The sequence below is a fragment of the Ictidomys tridecemlineatus genome, chromosome 3, assembly GCF_052094955.1.
Source record: "Ictidomys tridecemlineatus isolate mIctTri1 chromosome 3, mIctTri1.hap1, whole genome shotgun sequence".
NCBI lineage: Eukaryota > Metazoa > Chordata > Mammalia > Rodentia > Sciuridae > Ictidomys > Ictidomys tridecemlineatus.
The window spans coordinates 185,084,553-185,105,142 of record NC_135479.1 but is presented as its reverse complement, the minus strand read 5'-3'; the positions used below and the strand labels follow the sequence as shown (position 1 = coordinate 185,105,142).

The window sequence follows — 20,590 nt, the reverse complement described above, 5'->3', positions numbered from 1 at the left end:
ACTCTCAATATGAGTTTATAAAAATGTTTTAAAGTTAATTATACACCTATGTTATCATACATTTGTTCAAACTCTTAGGAATTCTTCCAAAAGAAATGAAAATTTGAAACATACTCTCAATTATGGAAGATGAATAAATTCTAGAGATCTGAGGTATAACATTATTTCTCTGGTAAAAAGTACAATATTATGCATTTAAATATGTTTAAGATGATAATGTAATGTTAAATATTCTAATTACAATATAATAAAATAATACAATAAATAAAATTTATACATAAATGTTTATTTCCGTTTTTGTCCATAGCCAAACTTTGGGAACAACCATCAGGTGAATGGCTAAATATCAAGGTATTTCCATACAAAGGAGCATTACTTTAAAATATAAGGAAACCATTGATTCATATAACAATATTGGTAAGTCTCAAAATAATTATGCCAAGTGAAAGAAGCCAGAAAAATAAATAGATGTGTGCCACTTAATGATGGAGATACGTTCTGAAAATGAAGTGTTAGATGATTTCATCATAAGATGAGCATCAGAGACTAAACTTAAAGGGAATTTTACTTTATAGGTCAGTCACTGAACACAGTCTCTGATTCAATTGATAGATGGAAAAATATGAGATGCATGAAGCTGCTGACAGTGGAAAATGGCATATCACTTTACAGAAAACTTATTTTTTAAAAAATCAAGAGTATGTTCTAAAAGAACAATAAAAATATAGTATATGAAATTCATAAACCAGTAACATTTTCATTTATATGAGGTATACATTTTACAACTGTCAGTTCAGTGTGTTTGTTTATCTAGCACCACCATGAATAGGTTAGGATTCATTGCGATACAACATTATAATTTCTGCAATGTCACTAGGCAATAGAAATTGTTGAGCTCCATTATAATCTTTTTTTTTTTTTAAAGAGAGAGAGAGGAATTTTTTTTAATATTCATTTTTTGGCAGACACAACATCTTTGTTTGTATGTGGTGCTGAGGATCGAACCCGGGCCGCACACATGCCAGGCGAGCGTGCTACCACTTGAGCCACATCCCCAGCCCAAGCTCCATTATAATCTTATGGGACACTATTATAAATGTAGTATATTTTTAGTCATTGGCTGAAACATTATATTGTATTATGAAAATAAATATTATCTAATCACATTACTATAAAATTCTATAAAATGGGAAATTACCTGATAACAGAAAGCACGTCACTTGTTGCCAGAGATGAAGAGAAGGTGCATGAAACAGGGATTATAAAGATACTGAGGGACCTTTTGGAGTTGGTGACCATGCTCAATATTGATAGGGAACAGACAGATGTGGGTGGTCGAGGTTAAGGAAATAATTCTACAAATTGGTAGTGCTAATCCCCACATGCTTTCTTTTTTTTTTTTTTTTTTTTTTTAATTTATCTGCAGCCCTGCCTGGCTTCAGTCAACAGGATATGTTACATTCCTCAGTAAACTTGCAGGAGAAATGCAGGGCTGAAGTGCCAAAAAAGGTCACAAGTTACCCAGAAAGGTGGTACTTTTGTGATCTTCACACAGAGAAGATCTTAGCACTCAGAGAAGTAAAGATAAATCCCTCTACCCATAAAATCTGTAAGAGCACGTTCCAGTTAGAACCGGTTGGCATGGGCTCAAGTGACCTCAAGTTGAAATGAACAGTGGGATCTTGAAAGTTTGATATTATCCTACAGTCAGTCAAATGTCAGTACATGGACCTGGGTGGGACTGTCTGGAAACTTTCTGCTTTGTTGGAACCCCCAATAAAACTGGAGGGCAGGAAGGGCACACCATCCCTCTCCTCTTTGAGAGTATGCACTTACTCCCTTGAGAATGTTGCCTTTTCTTTTTCCTGTTGTTTCTAATAAACTCATGCTTGGTTACTCTGAGTGACCTGTCTGAAATCTTTCTAGCCTTATTGCCAGCATCTGGGTGAACAAGGGGTGGGAGTCTATGTACTTCCTCAGTTTTGTGGCAGGCCCAGCCATACGATATGTATCTTGATTAAGATAGTGGTTTCATGGGTATAAAGATATGCCCAAACTTATCAAATTATGTATTTTAAACATGCACATCACGTTGTATGTGTATACTTGAATAAAGTTAGTAAGACAAATTTCAAATGTATTAAAGTCTAAATACTAAAAATAAAACTTAAGAAAAGTCAAGACAAAAATTAAAAAGAAGAATTGTTTATTATGAAGGTAAGTTCAGAGTGTTATGTGACCGCATGGAGGTGACATGCATCTATTCTTGTGAGGTCACAAAAGTTTATTTTAGCTAAGCTAAGAATGGGCATTCCATGTTGGGAAAGCAATACCTGCTCAGATAGTAGAGGCTATGATTGAACTAACAGAGCAAAGCTAGTCTAAATATGACAAAGAAACATCAGCGATCAAAAATCTAAGTATTGTCCTGCCCATCATGCTTCTCTGACACTGTGAACCCCAATTTCTAGGGCGTATAGTTGCCGTTGAGGCAAAAATATAATCTTGGATGATTTGATAAAACACAACTAAGTTCAAAAGAAAAGAGCGGATGTGCATGGGGTGTTCAGACACAAATTCTACTGGCAAAAACTATTTCACCCCACTATCACCTTTGCTTTTACACTATTTTTATATACCAGATCCCTTTTGAAGGGAAAAAAAGGAGTAGGGAGTGCAGGTTAGAAAATACTGAACCCAGCTTGTGCTATCTGAGGGAGAATGTTGGGTGCCAGGATGCCAGAGTACCCCAGAGACCTTTTGTATAAAAATGCAGGATAGAACCTCTGTTTGGCCATCAGTCTTCCGTGGACGGAGAATCTAGTAAATAATACAAAATAGGAAAGACTTTCTAGATCAGAGATTTCTAAACTTAGTGTTCTAATTTTGAATGCCTAGCAGCTAAAAAGAAATTTTCACACCCCCCAACTATTCATTTACTTTTTCATAAATGAAATATTGTCTTAATGTATTCTATCATTATGAAACAGAAAGATTTCAATGAACAATGACAAAATAAAACTTTATAGCATTAAAAATTCTGACCTTTTAATCTGAGTTAGCCCTTATGTTCAATATGCCTCACCTCAGACAAATTTCTATGGATTAGTTTGTGTTGAAGTAAGATCATCTGAGTTAGTCTTGGCCCACCTAAGTGTGAATTTTTAAAGCACTGACTAAAAACTCTTAAAGGACTCTTAAAAGAATGTGTCTAAAAGGCATGGTATCTCACTCTTGTAATGACAAGTTCCAGTGACTAGTTCCAGGCCAGCCTGGGCAAATTAGCAAGACCCTGTTTCAAAATAAAAAATTGGGCTGGTGTGTAACTCAGTGGTAGAGTGGCCCTGGGTTCAATTACCAGTATCAAAAAAACAAAAGACTTCCTGAAACAGAAACTATTTCCAATTGATGTGTTTTTTATTAATAAACAAATAGAAGTATATGTAGACAGAAAAAAGTCTTTATCCAAGATTGCAAATTAAACCTTTTATAAGCTATTATGACAAGAGAAAATAAGAGCTCTCTGGGAACACATAAGATTAGTAAAAACATGTTTTTTTAAAGAAAATCAACTGGCTCTCAGAGATGCCAAATTTGAATTATTATGAGATAGGTTGATGCAAGTAGATCTGATCAAATTGAAGCCTGTGTAAAATACATGATAGCAGTTACCAAAGTCATAATGAGTTTCACTGTTACTGCCCACAAATCCTTGTACATATGCAAACACTCATTGCTAACTCTTTAAAAGAGCAAATATTTGTGAAGGAAGGGCTTATGCAAACTAGAAACTAATTACCAATGTTTGTTTCTAGCCAATTTTTACAAACTAAAATTCTAGCTCAGCCAAGAGAGTGTGTTTTAAAATAAGCTGGCTTATCAATATTTATAAGTGAGTAATCATTAGAAATGATGGAACATATTTGAAATTGTGGTAAGCCTAACTTCTTATTCTGCTTTTATTGGTATAAAATGTATATTTTTAATGAAACATTCTAGCAAAATAACCATTAAATGTCCTTAACTCCACAAAGATTCCCAACTCTAGTAAATCAATATGTATTTTATATGTGCCCAAAACATAAAATATGAGCCCACATGTTTAGGCAATATTATTCTGACATTCCCATCAATTGTAGCCATGGTAATTACCACTTCTTTTCTGCTGGTGTAATGTATAATCCCTAACTTCCTGGTTTCAATACATGTCTGAGGCAGTATGGTTGGAGATAAATTCCATGCTTTCTGGAGAAATGGAGTGTACAGAAGTAAGAAAAGGTATTGGAAAGGAGAAAAGCACAAGGAGCCATTAAGCGAATAATTAATTAATCATCTAAATTACTAAGTGTCCTCGTTTGCATTTAAGGAAGAAAACCAGAATTTATCGTTTGCAGTTTTTGTTCCTAGTACTATTAGGCTGGTTCACATTTTCTAATTTAAACTTTAAAACAATAGATAAGAAAAAAAATAATAAAAGAAGATGCAAAGTGGGGGGTACTAAATCTTGTCCAAACTTAAAAATATGGTTTCAAAATGAGTGTTCAAATGTCCCTCTTTTGTTTCTGAAGCCTGTGATCCTCATCTTTATCAACAGAGAGTCAAATAAATTTTAGGTTTTAACTCATTTACTTATATCAGGTTTTTATCATATCAATATCCATTTCCAGCATAAAAATATTACCACTGGCTAGAAGGAATTAGTTAAAACCTGTTAGGGATTGTAAAGATGGATAAATATGTTATATGCAAAATTAAATCTGCAAACTGTATTTCAACCTCAAAAAAAAAAACCACAAGAAAAACTAGGCTACATTCTTCTATAAAGTTCATTCCACATTAAGAAGCACAATAGAAAAGATACCCATTGCCAAGTCCTTCACGGCTCACCATAAATGTGAACAGCAAAGTGCTATCCATCCTAAAATCAATTAAGGTGATGCAATGTTTAAAATGCAATTGATTTTGGCTAATTTGCAAGTAGAAAGGTTTAGAACTTGAATAATTTCTTTCCCACTTTAGCTGGTTCAACAGCCTATTCAATGAGCTGCCTAATTATTAGTCTTGCTTATTTATTTATTTACTTTAGATAATTCCTGAGTGAGACAACTTTAGATTTATTTCAACCACCCTTGAGTAGGTAAGAGAGTTCACAAACCAAAAAATACTACTTGGCAGGATGAGCAAGATAAGAAAAACCTCAAATGAAAGGACTATAATTTTCAAACTGTTTGAAATACTAAAATAAAAAAAAATAAAAATAAATAAAAAGTGAAAACAATTAACAGTTCATTTTTAGCCTCCTTTTAGTGACTAGGTTGAAAATCAAAGAGAAGACATGGGAAAAAAATTCCATTAGGGTCAGATCAGGATAATGTTAAAATGTTAAATTACTCTTTCTGTTGGACTTCTCTGGTCAGGAAGTCTAAAGAGCTTACTGTCTGAATTGACCATCACTCCAGTGCTCTTTTAAATCACATTTGTAAATCTTTTTCAGAAGGTTTTATAAAATAACATCTAATTTGAATGATATGATAAGGAGCCTATATTCCCCCAAGCACCTGGGACTCCTCTCATACATGTCCCCAAAATGATTTCTATAAGAAATGAGGCAAGGACATTTTAAAAATTGACACAAAGAATCAGGACAAATATTCCTATGCACATAGTCAATATATACTGCATTTCACATGTGTGTAGCTATGTGTGCCAATGAGAGAAATGTACAAATCCAGAGATGAAACCACATGGAAACATCAACACTAGTAAACATAAACATTTGCAGATTTGAATATTTGTATCAGTTAGGAAAAATGAAAACTAAGTAAAACTTTCTCAGCAGAAGTGGTTCAAAATATCTGCTGTTTGCTGAAATGCCTAATTAATGGGGTATTTTTTTTCCAAATTGTATATTATGCAAAGTAATTGCCCTACTTTCCTTTGATAAAATTATTGGTTTATCTGAATACAGTTCATTTAAAATCTGCTTGTGGTAGGGGAGTTTGCACCTTACTTTCCAACTTAATGAGGTTTTACTGAATATTCATACAATTATTAAAATATTTTTGTAGAATTATACTTAGTGCTATTATAGCTAAAGTTCTAGCAGCATTTAAATGTTTTTCATACAGAAATTTTAAAACCTGGTGAATTGTTCACAATTTTCATGCTGAAAGACAGTCTGTCAAACTGAAATAGCAGCACAATGCAAGCCATTTTGTGACTCAGATCTTGATTGCAGACAGCTGAGATTCAATAGCTAAGGGGGAACTGAGGACACCATCCAGACGTCTGTAATAATTCCCCTACTTTTTTTTTCCTGCTAACTTGAATACCGCATCAGTGTGTCTGCCTATTTCGTGTCTCTATAATTAAACAGGACAGCAGCACTGATACACATCTTGATCATAAAAAATTTACCCACTCACTAAAAGACTAATGAACATACCAGCAGAGTTATCTGGTCGGAAACTTTGCTTATTATAATTCTGAGGACCCTGGTTCTGACACTTACAAATGGCCAACTGAAGCTTCTGCAGAGGATCATTATAACCTCAACAATCTCCTGGAGACATGGAACACCTTTAGCATGAAGGAGAAGCAGAGAATATCAGGATCAATGGATCCTTCTCCAAAGCTTGGAATCCTGCGAAATTCACATCATTCTCTCTCTCTCTCTCTCTCTCTCTCTCTCTCTCTCTCTCTCACACACACACACACACACACACACACACACTCATACATGCATGCATATGCAATTCTTTGAGATGAATCAAGTAATTGTACCTTAATATAGATGGCCCATTTCTGCAGCACTAGGCTGTTTTCGGAAAGTTAAGTAGCAGACTAAATGGCAGTCTGCAACATAGCTGAATTCATAGTGCGCTAAGAAATTATAGTATTGTCCTCAGTCTTAATACAATTCAATGCTCACCCAAACCCACATATGCACCCCAAGACACCACCCTTCTGCCAGCACATGAAGACACATAGCCAGCACTCTAAAGTTTTGTTCCTATCATTTACCATGACACCTTTAATCATACTCAGTCAGTTTTCATTCTGGACAACACTGCCCAGCATTGATTTGCAAATCTTTACTCAGGGCACTGGAGCTGGCATTTAATTAGGTCATCTTAGTATTCCATCCAAGAGACTTTTTTGCCTTTTTCCTTCTGGCTTTCAATGCCCAAAGCAATATCCTGCTAAGAAGATCCCAATCTCATTTCAATCCCCTAATCCTGAGAAAAAATACAGATAGTACTGCTATTTCATGTTATTTTTAGGTTCAAACACAAACATTGTGAGACTGTTTTGAGAATCCTCCCAAGTCTTCCTGTGGTATGTCATCTTCCACTGTCTCTTTCATGTCCTTGTTAGGCCCACTAAGTGTTCCTAAACTTCCATTCAGCACATCAGTAGAACCTGTACACCCTATTCTCAAGCCAAATTCCATCATCGCCCTGCCATGTGTAGTCATTGCCTCATAACTGAAGGAGTTGTACTGAGTGTTCAGGTGCACACCCTACATACAGAAGGCTTATTGAGTAATTTTAACTTTTCAAGCAATCACTTTATGCTATTTTGTCATTCCCCAACTACTTCAACCTTGTCTAACAATAGTTATGGAAGATTTTCCATCAACACCGTCAGTCTCAGTTAATCTTATACCTGGAAAAGAATTAGAAGTCCAACCCCAACAGTGGGAAGAGTTGAAACTCACTTTAGCATTCTCTCAATTTGGAATATGAACTGGTTGCATTTCTAGATCCTCTAAGTATTCATTTGGAATAAGATATGGCTGGGCCCTGTCATCCTCACTATCAGGCATTAGATGAAGTCATCTATTGACCCAGATGGAAACATCCACTATCAATATCCCTATAATTCAGAATCTTAACAAAATTGACCTAAAATATATAAATTTCAAAGACTGATCCTATCAGAAAGGGTATAACTCTGTCTTTACTATCAGATCAGGACCTCTAATGGTGATGTTTCAAGACCCAATCCTATTGTGAATTCCATTATTGATATTCTAGCACTACTGATGTCCAAGGTCACATGGCCCATTCATGCTTTTTCAAAGGTCACAGGTACAACAATAAACAAAGAAGAACATGTCTCTGTCCTTATGGAATTGCATGTATGTGGAACAGACATCCAAATAAAAATTTTAAAACATAATGAATATATAAAGTCATGTGGTGATACATGTTACAAAGAAATATATAATTGAGTAAGGGAAGAGGGCATGTGCACATAATTCATATAATTCACTGGTGATATAATATCAGAATCCAGTCTTGAGTGCAATGATACATGCAAATATCATGTATCTCCCTTATGAGATCTGCAAGATCAAAGATCCACAGATGTGTGGCTTCTTTGGAAACAGGGTTATCTAAGGTTACTTTCACTTCTAGGTCATAGAGAACAAAAGGCTACTTTCATAGACTCAAATAATTGTTTTGATCAAAATGTACTAGAAAATCTTTTTTAAAAATGTTTTCTCTTTACTTCCAATGTCATGCTCTTGGTTTAACTTTACAAAACGTTTTCACACTCTCACATCTTACTGCAGGGATTCATAACTGAACTTCAAAACTCCCAGTCTCTCATCAGTCCAGTCCTTCCTACTGCTACAAAATCATGTTCCAGAAACAAAGATGGCGGCAGGGCATTCCCCCTTTAGAAAACAAAGTGATTTTTGAATTCTAGCCTTTGAAGTTCTCCACAATTTGATACTTGCTGACTTACTGAGTTTACTTTCTATGTTAACTTGCCTAAACTGTGACTACCTATCCCCTTTCCAAGAATCCCTTTACCTGTATGACTCCGGGGTAGAATCTGCCACAAGAAAAATCTCCACATCATTTGGAAGGCAGATTAAAGATACAGCCATTCTTCTCCTGAGGTCATTACAGTAGGGCATGGAAACAAACAGTAGCAGAAGTGCTGGCAGGCTACAGCTTATCCTTGATCTTCCAGTTTCTCATACAGTTCCCCAACTGCCAGCTCTGCCGATGGAATCACAGGCCCCTCACAGTGTGTGGAGCAGCAGACTTCCAGATTCTTCTCCAGAGAAGCTAGAGGGACCGACAATCTGCAATGGGCCTGCTCTCATCGGTGGTTTTGCGGTCCTGAGGGTTGATTTCTCTCTGATTCTACAATTCTCCTTTCAGACCTTTACTTCCCGAGTATCTTCTATGGTTGTGTGCCATCTTAACTCCTAAAATATATCTCTTATTCAACAATACTCAAAGTGATCCTGCATCCTTTATTATTCCCAGATAAACAAACACACACCTACACACAGAGGCCACACCCTGCCAAAGCATTTTTTTTTAAAATAAACTTCTATTAAAGCACTTATTATTCCACTATGGATAAGGAAGAGTTAGCACTTTTTCAAATTTTTTACTTCTTTTTTTTTTTTCCTTCTGAAATGACTGTGGGAATGGTAGTGTTAAGGGAATGCAATTCCAATACCACTTGTCCAGTATGAAAATACGGTCTGTTCTGCTGCATGTATTTCTCCAACACTCTGGCACTGATTACCTACTACCGAAAACTAGGAGATAATGGAAGTTCACATGTGCTTTTTTCCTAGGAAAAAGAATAGAATAGAATTATAACTTTCATCAAGAGAGAGAAAAGCTCTCAGTGCCGTGGCTACAGTGATAGAAACCCTTTTAACACTGCTTTAAGGAAAGTAAAATGAGAACTTCATGTGGGGGCTCTTCAGAGGTGCTAGCTGCCTGGTTTTGCATAGCTGTCAGCTCCACAGCTGTCTCTCTTCTTTCTCTTCTCTGGCTCAGAGCTCAACTGTGTCTGCATCATCTGAGTACCCAGAAATCAGCATTTCCAATCTATTGTTATGGCAATCAAAAAAAATACATCCCCTGAGGGGAACACCAGCCATATTGAGCTGTCTGTCTTTGCTGTTTGTGTTGTATTTCCAGATATTCAAACAATAGTTAATACCGTATTAAAATTATATAGGAATTTAAATTTCTGCCTTCTATTTTTTTCCAATAAGTACTGTTATTTTTAGTGTGAAATTCTGAAGAACAAAAGATTACTCAGGGGAGGGGGAGTGTAAAGGGGTGGAAAGGATTGAATGATATGGACATTATTACCCTTATGTATGGATACGAATGCACAAATGGAATAACTCTATATCATGTACAACCAGATGCATGAAAAGTTGTGCTCCAGTGTAAAAAATAAAATAAAATAAAAACTATTTTTTTAAAAAAAAAAGATTATCCAAGAGCATGTATCTGGCAGAAATATCTATGCAGGCCATTATTTTATATGACTTTATAATGCATGAATATTGATACTTGTTTAATTGATTAATTTATGTACATGTTCATAACTGTGCAAAGTATATTACATAAGTCCATGTATATCCTGACTTTCAGACCTCCTATGAGTTGGGAACTGCCTCAACTTATGGAAAAACATTGAGTGAAACTGACAAAATTTCTGCTTTAATAGAATCTGTAGATCATAGGAAAGACAGATTATTAAAACTCTACTACAATCTTGCTTGGATGATAATGAAAATGGAGTGCTTAATGGAAAGCTACTATAGAGAGAATGTAAGGTGGTCATTCAGGAACATTCTCTGGAATAAAGACATGTTTATAAATAAGATCTGAAAGGTAAGGTGATCTGCAGAAGAATGAGGAGGTGGTGAAAGAGATTGGCCTGCAGATAGACACCTGGGTCTCAGTGGCATCCTGCTGGTGTTTGAATCTGTAGAGTACATGTAGTTGTTCAAGGCGAGTATGTGAAGTAAGAAAAAAATAATTTTTAAAAACTGGGATACCAATAATTAGGGAGAAAAAAGAGGGGAAAGTCTGAAGAGAAGATGGATGGGGGGAAAGGATGTCAGAAAGCATAACACCGTGGAAGCTTAAATGAAGTGTTCAATTCAAAAGAGGAAAACTGGTCTTTGTGATCAAGAAAAGTTTGTGTTTTCAGACTGCATTGTGTATGGTCCCCTTTCCACATATGGCATTAACAATTTCAATGAGATCAGTTCTAAAGAATGGGCATGGTAGAGATCACAATGTGGTGAAGAAGGTAGAGAAGGAAGCTAAGGATTGTAAAAGGAGTGGAAGGTGATTAGTTTGTGAAAAGAAGGAGGGGGAGATGATGCAGTAGTGTGTGGGAGGAGGAACAGAAGGCAGAAGAGTTTTAAACACAATTGTACATTTGTATCCACTTGTCTGTGTCCTTGCCTCACTTCCTCATGACCTTTCTTCTTCGAGTAACCATTACAACTTCATCACTAGGACTTCATTTCTTATCTCCCAAGCTCTTTCAACTTCTAATTTTGGTCTCTGCCCTCAGCAGCCACTGAGGCTGAGATTTGCAGGGGCACCACTCCCATAATACCTCCAGAACTTCCTGACATTCTTTGATATGGCTTTTCTGTTTTCCCTACGGCTGGAACCACTGTCGTAAGGAAATATTTCAGTGGTCTACCAAGGGAAGATAGGCCCTTGAGTATGTGTAAGGATGGCCTTAGACTTAAGCAACTCCATTTTTAAAAACCTTGCAGTCTCCCCAGGCACAAGCCTACAGTGCCCTCCAATAACTCATCAGGCATAGCCTGATAAAAATAAGTCACTTGCCACAACCCTGATAAGAGTCAGTGTGAAGTCATTTGGTATAAATATGTCATTTGCCTTAATCCAGATAAGAGTCAGAAGTGTAAAATCAGGGTGGAAACCACCAAACCATGTGTCTTGGCTCTAAAATGTAAAATGTCACTAAGAAACGTGGTAACAGCTGATAGAGACCCAAAGGATGAGCAAGAAGCCCCCTTCCCCTCCCGCCCCCTCCAAATTAGTATAAATAATGGGGCAAATGAACAGACATTCAGGCTGGGAGACACTGACGCACACATGTGGGAGAGCCTAATGAGGACCTGGACTGCCATCCCAACTCTTCTCATCTTCTGCCTTATCCTCTGCATTGTCCTCCCCATTCTCAAACTCTACAGTGGCCTTTTGACTCTGGTGAGAATGGCGACGTCTCCTTATAGGCCATCTCCTCAATCAGCCATCAACTCTACTCCAGAGGAAGACCCCACTAACCTGCTAACCTGCTCACTGTGGTCTGAGTGAGTGTGCGTCTCCTGGACTTAAGAACTAAGACTTAAAACTTCAGACCTGGCACTTGAGCTTGGCATGCAGAGGGAATGTCTGTAATAAGTCTGTCATGATTAAGTGTGTTTGCAGTGCTTAGAGTTGATTTAAGGTTTATCTTGAATTAAGTGTGTCCATTATTGTGTTTGTGGTGCCCAGCATTAGGATTGTCATTTCTTGATTAAGAAGCTATTGAGTGATTTGTAGGAATAAAGCATTGAAAAGGGCATAAGTGCATGGACATTATTTATTTCTCCCCTTGACTACATGTGTCGCACCTTTGCCCATCAGGACAGGATGTTACAGAGACCTCCTATTTTGGAACTTGAAACATTTGATTAGTATTTTCAAGTTTTTCATTTAAAAATCACTGGAACATACAAACGTGTGCCTGAACTTCAATGTTTTTGTCTCTTATGGTGATTTTTTGTTGTTCTATGAAGAAACCTGCTTTACCAAATGGACTCCAACTTGGGGAAATATTTATTTCATCTTCATTCATTGTTTCCTAAACCCCCTTATCTTTCTTCCCATGGACATTTAGTGGGTCTGGTGATACCTCAGGAATCCAAGGGAGCATGCAAATTACACGTCATTATTCTTAACAAACACCCATATTCATCCTCTTGCCAATTAACGACAAATTGTTGTTAATCCTCCCTACCTTTAACTGGCCCCTAAAATGAAATTTGGGAATCCATATTAAAGAAAACCAAAAGAAAAAACTACCTTAAAAAGAGTAGTGCAAAATGTGCAGTGTATTTCTAAACATCATAGCAAAAAAAAAAAAAAAATCATCAAAGGGAAACCAGTCAAGGTTAAAAGCAGCACTGAAAAGTGATTCATTTGGTAAATAAGAGTAGGTATAATTATCACAAAAGCAAACTTTGCTAAGGGGATAACTGTCAGAGCTCTTGCAGTAAAAGGTCTCTTTACCATTTTAATCCCACAGGCTAAGAGTTCCCTAGTGAAAACAATTCTCAATACAATCACAAATGTAACTATGGTATTCTTTTAGACTTTCATTTCAGTCATGGCTACCAAAACAAGCTTAGTATTTACAATTCAAATTACCCTGGTAGATTGGCTGATAAGGCTGATAATACGGATTACGAAAAATCTTTTAGCACTGCATTTTTATGTATTGGCAATACTCTGTATCAGCAACAACACTTTAAAGAGTTTTGTTTATTTGCTTATTAGAAGCTGAATGAGCCTGACCCTTCAAAGAAACCAAAGTCAAATTTTAGTTTGATACAAGTCTGCCTTCAGACACTGTTCAATTAAGGATACACTCAAGGGAGACCCCAGGTGATTACTGGCTGTACCCTATAACAGAACCTTCTAGTATATGTGTATCACTGCTGAACAGATCTCATGAGTTTTCAAATAAATTTCTCATTTGAAAAAGAAGGAGATTGAATTCAAGAAGGAAGTACCTTGTTCTAACTCATACATAACCTTGATAAGCCTGATGCAAACCCTGGAGTCTTGACACTCAAGCCACTGTTTCTTATTCTAGAACACCTTGCAAATCTGTCTATTTGAACTTTCCTTGGTGAAGGTAATATTGTCTCTGCCTTCTCTGATATAGCATCCACTGGCCAAAGATGGCTGCTAAGCTATTGAAATGTGATTAGTCTGATTGAATTAAAATGAAATGAGTAATTGTTTTTAATCTTGACTAATTCAAATTTAAATGGGCATATTTCAGCTTAGCTCTTGGCCACCATACTATTCGGTATAGAAAGAGCATGAAGCAGCCATCCACTGGGAAGTGCCAGTGTATTCTCTGTCTCCACCTGTTTTTGGTTAAGCTGGCACAGGAGTGGAGAGAAATGAGATTCATGTGTTACCTCTTTGAAATAGGAGCTATGACTTGTGCTTTTATTTCTCACAGATTCCAACACCTGGCTTTATAGAGTAGACACAAAACATCCTGTTGATGCTGTATCTATTTGCTTTTAAAAATGCCAGGTGCAGAAAAGAAAACAGATTACAAATTCACAACCTCCCCCCCCACCCCCCCCACCCACCCCCCCCCCCCCCCCCGCCACACACACACACACACAAGTTGCCCTACTTGTACATTTTTACTATGAAAGAAGCATGCTCCTTCCTTAAAGTTGACTAAACCTTCTTTCAGCAGGGGGCACCTATGCACAAAGGTCTAACCTAACCTGAGCTTAATTTGCATGTACTACAGCTGTGAGTGGTATTCAATATCCAGAGCCAGATAGCACAAATCAATCACCCTTGATCAACTCACCTCCTCCAGTGTTGACATAATTTAAGGCACATCCTCTCTTTGTAAGCCATTTACCTAAGTCAAGGGAAGAAACTCAGTAAGGTCGACTCACTTTTTGAAATGAAAAACCAATGGAAAATATTATTGATTTTACTTTTCAGAGAGTTAAATGGTAAGTGTAAGTTTTCCATGATTTAAAATTGAAAGAAAAATAGTAGGAATGCTAGAAACAGAACACAGCCACAGGATGGTCCTTAGTTATCAGTCCTTCTTGTTACAACCAGTTATGTTTCTCAAATTTCTCATGTAGCCTTCTCCTGAAGCCCTTCAAATACAAATAAAATTAGCTCCTACAGCCGCATGCTAGTCTTATCTAGTTTGCTTTATGTTAATTTATTTGTTTCTAGAAAGCAGGGACATTGATGCTGTTTATTGGCAAATAATTATCCTTTTCCTAGGACATGTCTTCCTTTTCTGTTTTTTTTTTTTCCAAATAAAAATGCTTTTAAAGATTTACAGAAATGGATGACTTAGAACAACTACCATCAGTCAAAAACTCTTGTTGAATACATCTCAGGGGAGCTACTTTACAAATCCTTGCAATGCATGTCAAATTCCATCTACTTCTTAAGAGGCCAAAAGGTCTTTTGACAGGGGCTCAGAATTGTTTCATCTCCTTAAGCTGCCCTCTTTGAAGAAAGCAGTTTTGATGCTCTGAAAACTAGCATTTATATCCATTGCTCCCAGTCCCCAAGGATCATAATTTCTTTGAACTGAAGATTCAATGATGTTACCTAGGTGGTTTATATAAAGAAAATTTTGGTGTTTCTATATAACCTAGTATTGTTCCAAACTTTCTTCTTTTAACTCAAGTGACCATTGTATATCATATATTTACCTGTCTATCAGCCTCCTTCCCCTAATTAATGGAAATTGGTCATTATTCACAGGAATTTGTCCTCAACAACTGAACTTCACGCTATATGCCATCAGCTATGGATTTGAAGAACTTTATCACCCACTCTGGGGATACTGAGCAAACATTCAATTAATAAAATATGAAAGGAAAAATATAGGACTGTAAATATTGTCTTCTGTGTTTAAATGCTACATTATTGCTAGTTGCAATAGCAATGAATTTCTCAATGTTACATTTAGAGATATCCTAAATCATTGTGGCAATTACTGAGGTTTTGAGAGTCTGTAGTCAGCAGTACCATAATTTTCCCATAATAGGCTTAAGAATTGGTCTGTCATCCTTCCTTCAGAGCCTTCAAATGAATGATATAAGCCCAAGATGCTATCCTTTAGATCTCAGGTATAGCCATGAACAGAATATATATAGAGAGATATATACAAAGATTTGGGGGATTCTAAGCTTATGCTTAGCACAGTTTCTGAAAGGGACTAACCCTACCGAGCTTTCCAAATCCCCAAGGCCCAATTATATTTCTTAGCTCGGGCAACACTTTTCAGATGTTTTCACCACTGCTGGTGAACACAGATAACATTGGGGTCATGGATGATAGGGATTTTTGAAAAGCAGGTCATAAAATATTAAGTTAATTATAATTCATTAATGATTATAATCATTGTTGCCTGAAGAGGTTAATATTGTTCACAAAATCATATAATATCAGAGCTGAGACATCCTCAGATGTAAAATAGGCTAAAAGGTTTGCTGCAGTTTAATCTTCCTTCCATATTGAAGTTCTTCAACTATTTTAAGACAGCTCTCATACCAGCCCCTAGAGTTTTCTCTCCTCTAAGCTAAATATTTTCAGTTTCTTTCTACTGCTCTTAATATATGGTTTCCCCACCCCCTACTTCCATCCAATCTCAGTCGAATTTCAAAGCTAATAGAGCCTGCATTCGTCTTTAAACCAAGCATGTCACACTTGATTCATATTGAATTTATAGTCAAATTGAAATTCCTGAGGTTTTTTGCATGTGCTCCTTTGATAGCATCTCCTATCTCATTTTATCCCATTATATTTTTTGAACTAAGAGCCATGTTTCATAGACACTTTTGCAAAATACAGATCATCTATTGTCTCAGTTTGCTGTTATCTTCTTGTATTTTAATTTTATTAAATAATCTCAAAAGAATATTTAACATATTTGTATCTAAAGCAATAAAAACATTCATGTGTGATAAAACTTGGGGCGAAAAGGAAAAAGAAACCACATACTTTCATTACTTTTCTCTGTAGGTCAGAAGAGGGATTTATAGATCACAATAAGTGAAGTTATATGATCATTATTCTTTGATTTACATGTTCCTAACTCAAAATTGTGTTAGATGCTCTTAAAGAAAGACATTTATACCTGAGGTTCTGCCTACTATAAAAAAATTAAAAGCTGATTTTAATAAGTGTAAAGTCTTCCTTAACAGACATAAAGTTTTATTTTTAGAAAATGTAAAGTTAATTATTTTTACCAAAAGGTTATTGGCTAAAAGGAACCTGGAAATTTTTAATTTAGTTCACAATTATATCAGATGAGTAGTTTTGAGACTTATGATTTCCCTACTCTCAGAAATTACTGATTATCTCCATTGTAACTGATCAAAGAAAAATTTTCACAAGTTATCATATTCCAAAAAGGTTTTTAAAATATATATATTCCCCAAAGATTATGTCTAATCAAAATGATTGCATATTGAAAGTCACTAGCATATTCATTAAAATAATCTATACCTTAAAAAAACTAAGCAATTGATGTGATACAGCAATCTGTATACGGGATAAAGTTGGGAGTTCATAACCCACTTGAATCAAACTGTGAAAGATGATGTATTAAGAACTGTGTAATGTTTTGAACGACCAACAATTAAAAAAAAATAAGCATTAAATTTTTTGCTAACTTAATGCTATTAAAAGAATTGGGGCTGGGGATGTGGCTCAAGCGGTAGTGCGCTCGCCTGGCATGCATGCGGCCCGGGTTCGATCCTCAGCACCACATACAAAAACAAAGATGTTGTGTCCGCCAAGAACTAAAAAATAAATATTAAAAAAAAACTCTCTCTCTCTCTCTCACTCTATCTTTAAAAAAAAAGAATATAGCTACTTTAATTGATATACATTTTAATAACAATGTAGAAAATGCTGTCATGAAAAAGAGCATTAATCAATATTCAAGGTGAAATTTATACTATACTTATCTAAACATCAGAAAAATTTGAACCTAATTTCATTAAATACTCATTTACCTATAAATATCTAAGGATACTTCTTAAGTTTAAAATTTAAGATTAGTTCATCCCTTGAATGTATAGTTCATTCTACTCTTTGTTATCAGAAGTATCAATCATTATTCTTTGATTTACATGTTCCTAATTCAAAATTGCCCTACATGCTTACATGTCACTAAAATTTCAGAGAATAAATGTCTCTAATTACCCTATGGAAATGTGACCCTTGAGGAATAGATCCAAATTTTACAAATTGGCATATGTTTTGGGGAAGTGCATGGTATTTTGTCAAACAGCAACATTTCCTTTGAAAAGCCAATGATAGTTGCTCTTCCTACTCATTTCAAATCTGCTCTATTCAAGTTTATATAATTTATGCAATGCTATTTGCAATATCCAGCTGCCTTGTAGTTCCATATATTTAAGCAATATAAGGAAATTTTCAGCAGCATTTTTACTTTTAGAAGAGCTACATTGCACATAAAGGCCTTATTTTTCAAAGTATTATAAGTCACTAAACAGTCCCTCCTATTTGGGTTGCATTTGGAGGCAAGTAATATTCTTAATGCATAAACTATTTTCAGATATAATCTTTTGTATTGCTTACATTTGAAAATAAGCAGGCTTAAGCAAAACAATTCTCTCTAATCCTTTTAATAAAGTGATGTGATAAAGCATTTCATGTAAGCTGGAAGTTCATTTGAAAGCCAAAAAAAGTTAACAGATCAGGTAGTTGGTTTTAGGTGCACAGGCACTATAAAAAAAAAATAGTTATACAAAGCCATTCGAGTAGGTGCAAAACTATCTGTGTAGCCAGTTTATATTGCATTGCCAGCAGATTCTATAAATTAACAACATTGTATGATTTCCACCCTCTCGTCTACTTAAGTGATCATAATGATTATTACAATTTTAAAGCCAGAATTTCCAAGTCCATGTCTAAGAATCCTACTGTCTTAGTCCATTTCCTGCTGCTATAAAACAACACTGCAGACCAGATAAATTATGAACATCAGGACTTTATTTGGCTCACAGTTTTGGAGGCTGAGGAATCCAAGGACATGGTATTGGTGTCTGGGGGAGCTGAGAGGGTTCTTACTGTCATAATATGACAGAAGGGCAAGAGATCATATTCAAAACAGAGGGAAGTCAGCCCAACTCACCCTTTCATCTGGAGCCCACACCCACAATAATGAAGCCACTTTTACAATAATTGCCGTAGTGTATTCATGAGGACAATGCCAATGACTTAATCGCCTCATAAGTGCCCTTCCTATTAATACTTTCACAAGGACAACTAAATTTCCACATGAGCTTTAGAAGGGATATACAAACCATGGAAGCCACATTCTTCATTATCAATCCATAATTTACAAATATATATGTGAAGTATTTTTAAATCAAGATTAAATATAAATTTATAATTAATATATCTAAGCCAGAAAACTAGCATGAAAACTACAAACACATTTTTAACTGCCAATATTTAAACAATAATATTCATGTAGAATTTTCCTATATGGTCTCCTATACACATTGAAATATAGTCTAAATTCCCTTTAAAAGTTTAAAGTGCATTATATCTTTCAGATACACATGTGTGAATGTAAGTACTTAGTGCTCAACGTTATAATACCCCACAACCCATTATTTTTACCAAAATTTCTAATTCCTCTCATTTGATCACCTAGCATAAACTTAAGTTAACTCTTACATTAAGTAATGAATTTAATTAGGGCATTCTTAGTTCATGATATAAAACAACATATTATGCCAATTTGAAAAATATATATTGATGCATGTTTGTGTATATCCATATGTATATCACTTTAGCAGTGATTACTTTCAGTTTTGATTACTTTATTTTCTGTATTTATACCCCCAACATGAACCACATATTACAGTAGAAAGAAAAAATACAAATAATTACCATAATCAATAATATAACAACAATAATAACCCTACAGATACCAGCAGGGGAGACACCAAATCTAAAGAAGTTTTGTGTCTCCCCTACCTACATTTCCATAGTAGCTGATATATTTTTGTGAAATGTTAAATTGCAGCATAAAAAAAAATTTCCTTCTATGTTTGTATGCATAGAAATACAGAGATAGAGATAGAGATAGAGATAGATAGAGAGAGAGAGAGAGAGAGAGAGAGAGAGAGAGAGGAGAGCAAGAGAGAATGAGTGCACTTGTGATGTGTTATGAAAAATAAAGTAATTTTTGACTACAGAAGAATTACCTGTCATGTAACAGGGCTTTAAAGTTACACAGCAACAATAAAGCTGTCTTTAAATAAACTATCCAGGTAACATCATTGATTCTTCAGGGCCTTGGGGACCAAGAGCAATAGATATAAGTATTGGTGTTCAAAGCTTCAAAAATGTTTGCTTCAGAAATGACAGCTTCTACAGATGAAATAATTCTGAGTCCCTGTCTAAAGACCCCTGGCCTCTTAGGAAGTGGGAGGATATTTGACACACATAGCACAGTGTGTAAAGTGGTTCTCTCTAGTGATATATAAATGAACCTTTTGCCAGATTTCTCCTGAGAGGGTGTGGATGTGGCAGCTGGGAATCAAGATCAGAGTCCTGTACTTAAAAAGACAACGTGATCATAGGAAGCATGAGACAGAGTTAAACCAGACTCTTTCAGCAGTGCACAGAGTTGGACACAGAAACATTAAAGCCAGTAACGATTGCAAGGGACAAGGTACAGAGAGAGTTATCCAAAAGTCAGGGCACTAAAATGTCCTTCATTACTTCTTAAACATTACACAAACCTCGGACTTAGGAAATGTTCCTCATTTCAAACTGAATACTTTGTATTGCAGAGTAGCTGTTATTTTTTTATCTTCTAGTCAATTGATTAGGTCATATTTTTATCATATTCAAGTAAATTTTGTTGCATGTAAAATGTGACTGCTTGGAGCATGAAGTTCCCTTTTAACAAATATTTATGAGAGCAAAGACTGGAGACA

At 35.6% G+C, this 20,590-nt stretch overlaps 2 long non-coding RNA genes across 3 annotated transcripts in view; one reads left to right on the top strand and one right to left on the bottom strand.

Annotated features, from left to right (window-relative positions):
* LOC144376459 (uncharacterized) overlaps window positions 1-1,902 on the top strand; it is a 77,904-nt gene extending 76,002 nt beyond the window's left edge. For both annotated transcript variants that reach the window (XR_013436963.1, XR_013436962.1), the window contains exons 6-7: window positions 308-417; window positions 1,427-1,902. This is a non-coding gene — a long non-coding RNA (uncharacterized LOC144376459). The remainder of the gene's footprint in view (window positions 1-307; window positions 418-1,426) is intronic.
* Window positions 1-20,590, bottom strand: part of LOC144376460 (uncharacterized) — a 166,338-nt gene that overhangs the window by 62,405 nt on the left and 83,343 nt on the right. The gene's annotated exons all lie outside the window — the stretch shown is intronic.